Raw genomic sequence first — 7,651 nt, forward strand, 5'->3', positions numbered from 1 at the left:
CAGGAGCGGGGGCGGGAGCGCCCCCCCGCGGCGGCGGAGCGCGGCCGGTGCGGTGAGCAGGGCGGGCCGGCGGGACTCCCCTCACGGGCGGGACTCACTCCCCTCACGGGCGGGACTCACTCCCCTCACGGGCGGGACTCCCCTCACGGGCGACAGGCACCGGAGCACGGCTGCGGGGGCGCGGCTGCCGCGGCGGCGGCGGCGCTCCGGCGGGGAGGCGTGTCCCGGGAGCGCGGCGGGCGGGGCGCTGAGGGGAGCGGTGTGCTCGGCCCCGCAGGTGCGGGTGCTCTGCCGCCCGGCTCGCACGGGTGCCTCTCTCGGTAGTTGGACATACGTGTATGAATATATACCTATGTATACATGTATATATATATACGGTGCTTCTGAGGGAGGATTGGTTTGTTTCCGTTAAGGCTCCTCTGGTTTGGTCATATCCCGGAAAGCTTGGGATGCTCTCGGGAATGCACCAGCGTCGCTCCAGCAGTGCCCGCAGTGTGGGGACTTCGAGTAAGGTGTTCAGTTGAATTTCACGCACAGTGAGTGACCTCACAGAAAATACGGAGACGCTTTTGTTGCTTTATTTGTAATAACAAAATTTTTTTTTGTAAAAACAAAAGCACTCCTGAAATCTAAAGCCTTTGCCGCTCCTTCTCTGTCTCAGAGGTGTAGAGAAGACTGGATCCTGAAAAGTATTTGGAAGAGATTCTAAACTCTGAGTGGGGGAAGAAAAATACTCTGTATGCTGTGTGTCATGAGATAAGGAAAATTCTCAGTTTTCTTGTCCCGGGCCGATAGAGTGGTCTCGCTGTTGCTAACAACTGAAGCTGCAAAGCTCACGCTCCTTTCATGTCTGTGGCGCTATTGCCTGAGTCAAGACTGCAGGATTCATCCTACCTTGTACTGCTTCCTAGAAGTGCTCATCTCTTACTGCACAAATGCACGCTACTCGAAGTGTAGAGGTAACTAAACACAAAGTCAAGTGACATTTGAATGGAAAAAACATTGTCATGAAAATACTTCTGATTTTGTTTACTCCCGTGCTTGTTAGAAGCAATCCCTTTGTAAAGGGAGCAGTGTCTCTAGCTGGGGTGAAAGGCAATGAGGAAAAAACCATTTTGATCTTCAGTTGACCTGGTTACACATGAAAGCACGATGTAATGTTCGTGTGCTTCCATCACTATTCTGTAACTTCTCTGATTGAAAGCTCTTCCACATAAGATGTGTAATAACTTACAAATGATTTTTATTTTGAATAGGATTGTTTAAAAAAAAAGCATGCAACAGGACTTAAAGGCAAAACCAGTTTGGTGGGGCTTTTTTTGTTTTGGTTGGGGTTTTTGTTTGTTTGTTTTAACGAGTGGAACAAAGCCCACCTAATGCCTGAAAAGGGCAGCTGGCTTTTGGATTGGTAGCTGTAATGGGAACGAACAGCATAATCTAAAGGAAAGGGTTTTCCTGGTTGTGCTGGCACAAAGTCTTCAGAGACAGCAGAGTACCTGCAGGATTGATTCAGTCTTGCTGGGTAGAGCCGTGGTGAGGGAGAGTTTTGGTTTCAGCTCAGTGTTCTGTCACCTAATGAGAGTAAGACTGACTGTAGCTCTTGTGTAAAATACTGGGTTTGTGGCTGTGGAAACTTACAGACATGGGTACCTCTGTGCACAGAACTTTGAGCAAGAATCACATTGCAAGTATCTGCACATTCTTCCTGAAAGCAAATATTTTCACCTGAGTTTTGTTGATAGATTGTTTTACCCACCTGAAATCAGTCTTCCTTATTAGTGACTTAAGTACCTCACATTAAAGTAATTTTTAGTGCATGTGACTGTGATTTCTATACCTGAGACCATGAAACAATCTCTCTCTTTCATGTATATATAAATGTAAACAAGAGTAAAAACATGTAAGTAAGGGGCCTTCAATCTTTTAATTTCCTCTTTAATTCTTGACCTCTTTAATTCTTGTTGCTTTATTCTATTACTTTATTTTCTTTTTAACTCTAAACAGAAGTTCCTGCAGTCCCTCTGCTGGAGTCTGTGTGCCTGAGGAATTCCCTCTTTTGGCTTGACTTTGTGAGAAGGGAACTTCCAGCACCTCAGGAGAGCTGCAGCTGTATAGAATCAAAAGCTCTATTCAATGTATGCTAATAAGCTGGAGCTGCCTTAGGTGGTGTTTTAAGAACGTGTTAGGAACGCTGAGAGTTCTTTGCTCCTGGCTTGGTTTGGCAGGATGGGTTAGGTGACCTCTCCAGGCTGGCTGCATCATGTATGAGGGTGACTGGATGGCTTTGCCCTCTGCTTCTCCAGGTACAGATCCAGAGGTGTTCAAAGGCTGAGACTTCAGTCATCTTTTCTGCTGCTCCCAGAGAGAAAGGGAGGCAGAGGAAAGGGATCCAAATTTAGAGAAGAAACACTGAACTACACATGTGCTATGGAGAAATAACTGGTTCCATTTGCCATAGGAAGTTGAATTTTCACTTAGCTGAAGAAAGTGGTATTATACAAAATAATCAGAAGTAAATATGATGTTTCTATATAGAAACCATTATTCTGTATTTAAAAAATCTAACTTTTTTCTAGTTTTGCTTAGGGGTAAGAGATAGGAGGATTGTTTTGCCTTAGGCAAGAGGTGGTGTGTTTAATGGGAAGGCAGAAAATTCAAAAGGTTTTACAGTGACATCAGCCTAGAGAGAGAAAACACTCATAAGAGGCATTATGCCAGGTAAATATGTATGCTGGACTGCCTTTTATTTTAAAGGTGAAATGCTGCACTTCAGCCTCGATAACTTGAAACTTGAAGAACACCCCCTGTTTTAAGCCACTTTGTTGGGTTTTGTGCTTCTGAAGGCATTTACCATTCCACAAAAAAAGAGAGCTTCTGAGCCCCATGTTTTTATGAATCTATGAATATTTTCCTCTTGATTCTTAATGGTTGTCTCAGATCTTCACTGGGTACTTGAAATGTATTTTTTCCATGAAGAAAAGCTACTTGTCTCTTTTTCTCTAGAATTCAAATTCAGGTGTTAACCTGGAGAAAATCATGTTCTTCAATGCATAAGATGCAGCATCTGTTCTCTGCTATTTATTTCTGGACTGTAATGTGATTTTTTCCTCTACCTTTGCTATTACTGTTTGAACAAGTTTGTGTTGAATGATCTCAATTTGTGAACCGTTGTACATTTCTGTTGTTCATTCTCTGTGTGTTTCTCTAGAAGGCTTTAAGGGCATTCATTCACCCTTCTGTACTCCTGAAAAGACCTTGCTACAACACAACTTTTGCTTGTTCTTTTTTTAAAAGTTCATGGTAACTGATACTCTTGCTTCCCTAGGGATATCTAAATGCTGAACACTTTTGGCAGTGCATAGGTGTTTAAAAATCTTCTTATGAGTTGCTTTCTTGGTAGCTCTTGTTCTGGTTATTTCTTCAACTTCAAGGCACCCTGTTGCTCATACATCTTCACTTTATAGGAGTCATTAAGAATCTGTAATGGAGTGATTTTCCTCTTGTGCTATTTTCTTTTAGCTTTCCATATGGTACCGTTCTTGAATTTTCCTGGTGCCTATGTAGGCTGTTTTTGAAACAACATGCAGATCTGCCTGTTACATGCTCTGTGCTTTTTGCCTAACATTTTCTGCAGGTACCTGAATGCATCCTAATCCAACATTTTTAATACTCACCTGCTTTTGGTAATACCATAACTACCTTAAGGCTGTTGTAATATTATCCATGCTTCCAAATATTGTTGTATAGGTTTTTAAGCTGGAAGTAAAACCAACCAAACTTGTAACATTATAGCTGTCAGTCTTGCTTCCTTTGAACGGCAGATGCAAGTAACATATGCAATCATGTGTGCATTTAGCTGCTGAAAGCCACTGTGAACCTCTTATTATATTGTTCTGTTTGCAGTATTAAAACTCAATAAACACTGTCTTTTAATCTAAAGGTATATTTGCATTTGGTGAGGAAGAAGAGTGGAACGAGTATCCACACTTTATTTGTTTTGTTCTTTAGATGCTCAGCAGAGGCTTTGAAAGCAGCACCTCATGCTGAGTGTACCTAGCTAGGTCTTCCAAAGTGCCCTCTGGAATATCTCACTGTTTTCCTGTCTGTACAGGGAATGCATTATGAAAAGAAGTGTGCAAAATAAGACTGAATTTTTCCCCTGTGCAACATGTCACTGTTGGGTGTAATGGATGTGCTGTGGGGTTTAGTTTGGTTTTTTGAGTCTCTAATCATTAACTGTAAAGTCTCCTGACTCTTGCATAAGCCCTCAAGCTGACCCATTGCTAATTAACCCAATGGCATTTTCCTATGCTGAGCTCAACAGTGCAATTTCTCTCTGTGGGCTGTGGCTTGGGCAGTATGAAAGTGTTTACTGTGGGTAATTTTGAGACCACAAGTATTTTATTTGCTTTATGCATTACCAGGCATCCTGTCAGGACAGATATGAATCACTCAAAATGAAGTGAAGTAGTTATCAATATTCCATCTTACTATCATAACTCTGAGGCATCTCTTCAACTCTGCTTAGTGTGGAAATTTATTTCAAGATATTGAGGGAGTTTCTTATGTCTAATTGACTCTTAAAAAGCTGAGGATATAAGCCAGACCACAATAGTTAATAATAACAGGGACTGTATGAAAGTCTGATATTCTCCTCCACATCCTCCGCCTCCCAATCAGAGTAAAAAGTTGAAAATACAAAATCTTCTGGAAAACTGAAATAAAAAACTTTTTAAAATGCCATACACACCCCCACTTCAATTTGGCTGCCTCGCAGCAGATCTTGGTTTAACATCTGCCCATAATTTGTGTCCACAGAAAAGCCTTTGAAAGTTTCTTGCAGTAATACATAAAGAACATTAATATTTAAGGTATATGCAGTATTCTAAAAGTGGCATCTCTGGGGGGTATCTCGAGAACAAAGTGCTATCTAAGCATTCAGTTGCTAAAATGAATCATGTAAGGTTTTTAAGAGGCAGCAGTAAGTTTAAGCATGACAGGTGATATGCAAAGCTTTATGGACTTGATAGTTTCAAACCGGTGACTGAATTATTTGGGATTTGTATTACTCTAATAAATAATGAAAAGCAAGTAACTGTTGACAATAAATATTTCCCCAAGAGGGTTGTGTGTGCAACAACTCAGTTCTTTGTACCTTCTCTCCAGGGAATGTGAGAGGCCTGTAGAGGTTTCTAACTGGAGTTTGTCAATGCCGAGACAGCTGAGGATTGCTGGTTCCTGTATCAACACATTGGTGAGGAACGTGGATTTTCTCTGCTCTTCAAACTGATCTGCAGCATGCTGCAGGTACATGTTAAAGTGAAATTTGCTTGACTCCTCATATAGTACTGAGAATCTCTAAGGGTTATTTTGAGATGTGAACTGTGTGTTCTGATCTTGCAGACAATGCTGAGATTGTAATAACGATGTATGCTTGTCAGAGACATTCTCTGCACCCTGCACATGGCATATGAGAATTGAATGTGATGCTGGCCATGGTTAATTATGTTCTGCAACAAATACACTGAAAGTGCACTCTGGCTATCCAGTCATATACCTTATGGCAAGATAAAGGGTGAAATTTGAGCCTAAGTAAGCAAATAGTTTTGCCAGTGACTTGGTTGCTGGGAAGAGTGCAGGTTTTCTTTAATTTGTGTGTATTTCTTTGAGATTTTGTTGTGATTGCCTAGTTCGTGTCCCACCCATCCATTGGTTTCCCTTTTCCCCTCTCCATCTCCCTAAACTCCTGAATTCCCTAACTCAGTTTAAACAAATGCTGAAGCCCCTTATACATATTTGGGAAATTCTGGACAGCATAGAGAAGAGACTTTAATAAGGCCCCCGCTGATGGAAAAACTGTGGTGAAAGTCTGGCATAGGAGAGAAATGGATGTCAGTACCTTCAGTTAGTGAAAGTGATGCTGTTAAAGACAAGGTTGATGTCACAAGGGCTGTGGCAGGGCAGTAAGAAGGGGACTGAGGAGGTGGCAGCCATGGACAGGCTTTATTCAGTGTGCTGCTCATGTAACACCTCATCTCACAGAAGGGGCTCCTCTCATGTTACCAGCCTAAAGCGCAGAGCAGCTGTTTTTTTGACCTCAGGTTTTTTTGTCTAAATTAGAATGGCTGAATTTGGGTTATCTGCTTTTGCCTGAAAAGCAGAGGGCAATGTTAATTTTGTAGTCGTTGAAGGAGGGATAAAAAAGCTGGCTGTTCATTGGGTACAATACAGGGAGAAGCCAGAACTGAGCACTAATTACTCTCGAGTGTAAGTGCTGAGCACCTCTGACAGGTAGCAACGTCTCCATGTGTTGTGAGGGTGTGCACAGGAATAAATGAGTTAAATGGTGGTGATATTTGCCAGCAGCGTGATATGGAAATGCTGCCCACTGCATCACACAGATCTGCTACCATCTGTTCACAAAGGTTTGCTACATTAAGAGAAGCAGAAAATTATATCATTTTGTTTATGTTAGAACTTGTGGAAAAACTTGCTTTTGTTTTTTCTCTGGACGTTTATTATCTCTGAATTCGGATCAGGTGTCTTTATTCACAATACTTTGAAATTCCATGGATATTGCAAATTTTGGTAGAGGAGCCTCAGCTAAGGAAATAATACTTTTTTTCTATATCTCAACAACATTGGGGTTTTTTTTCCTCAATTCCAGCAAATCCATAATTGCAGTAATTAAGGCAGCAGGACAAGCAGGCCGTTATGTGGATCACAGAGTATTTTTTATATCTTACTGATGCAGTAACCGCAAGGGATCATTTCAGAATGACCTTGTAGTCATCGTTATCAGTCTATATTTTGATCTTTGGTGTTAAGCAGATCAAGTGGAGTAATTACAATTGCTGCCACGTTTGTTTCTGCTGGGTGTTTGGCATTATTCTTGGGCAAATAACCTATTTAAAACATTTTTATTTTGAGTACTGACTGTGCAACCCAAGTGAGTCTGTGGGGTGGACTGTTTGTAGAGGCTCTCAGGCTACAAGCCTTTAGTGTCAGATACTCTATTGCAAGGAGGTTTTGGGCACCAGCCATGCTGGGCTACTGAGCTGTGCTAAAAGATCGCATGCACAGCATATGATCTCTGTAGGAATTATATCCTGGTACTCAAATGCTCTCTGAATTTCTCTATCCTAACTCTTCTTTGTGCCTTATTAATTTGTTTTGGAGTCATCAGCTTTCGCTTCGCTAGTCTGTCAGTGTTTTGCTGGTGATGAGAAGGATAGTTGCTACCTCTTACCTTCTGCCTCTTCTTTCTGGGGATCCGTGGAGCAGGAGACATCCAGGATGAACTTCTGTCTGTTCCAGCAGTTTTTACCAGTAGCACCAGAGTACAACTCGACTGTTGCTGAAAGCAGTGGATTAGGTAAATCTTGAATTTGGCCTGCTTTGTATCAGAGTGTCAAAGTAATGCTCACAGGCTCAAAAGCAGCAAAGTGGTTTCTGTTTGGTTCTTGTACTGGGCCCAGTTCCAGCACAAAGATTAGGTATTTCCATTATGTCTTGGTCCTAAATAAATGAATACAATGTTGAAAAGGAGAGATGCTTAGGAGAGTTGGGTCAGCATTTCAAATGATTGGATTGTTTGGTCTTGCCATCCCCAAGAAATGCAGTAGATATAAATCATCTACTTTGCAGTCCA

General features: G+C 41.8%; 1 long non-coding RNA gene across 1 annotated transcript; it reads left to right on the plus strand.

Annotated features, from left to right (window-relative positions):
- The first annotated feature begins 46 nt into the window (after nucleotides 1-46).
- On the plus strand, nucleotides 47-7,408 carry LOC121669852. The gene is made up of 3 exons (XR_006017914.1): nucleotides 47-959; nucleotides 5,167-5,307; nucleotides 7,285-7,408. It is a non-coding gene; the product is annotated as an uncharacterized LOC121669852 (long non-coding RNA).
- The last annotated feature ends 243 nt before the right edge of the window (nucleotides 7,409-7,651 follow it).

This window comes from Corvus kubaryi, unplaced genomic scaffold (assembly GCF_017639235.1).
Source record: "Corvus kubaryi isolate FWS band 111438036 unplaced genomic scaffold, C.kubaryi_AGA036_p1.0 37394, whole genome shotgun sequence".
In the NCBI taxonomy this organism is placed as follows: Eukaryota; Metazoa; Chordata; class Aves; order Passeriformes; family Corvidae; genus Corvus; species Corvus kubaryi.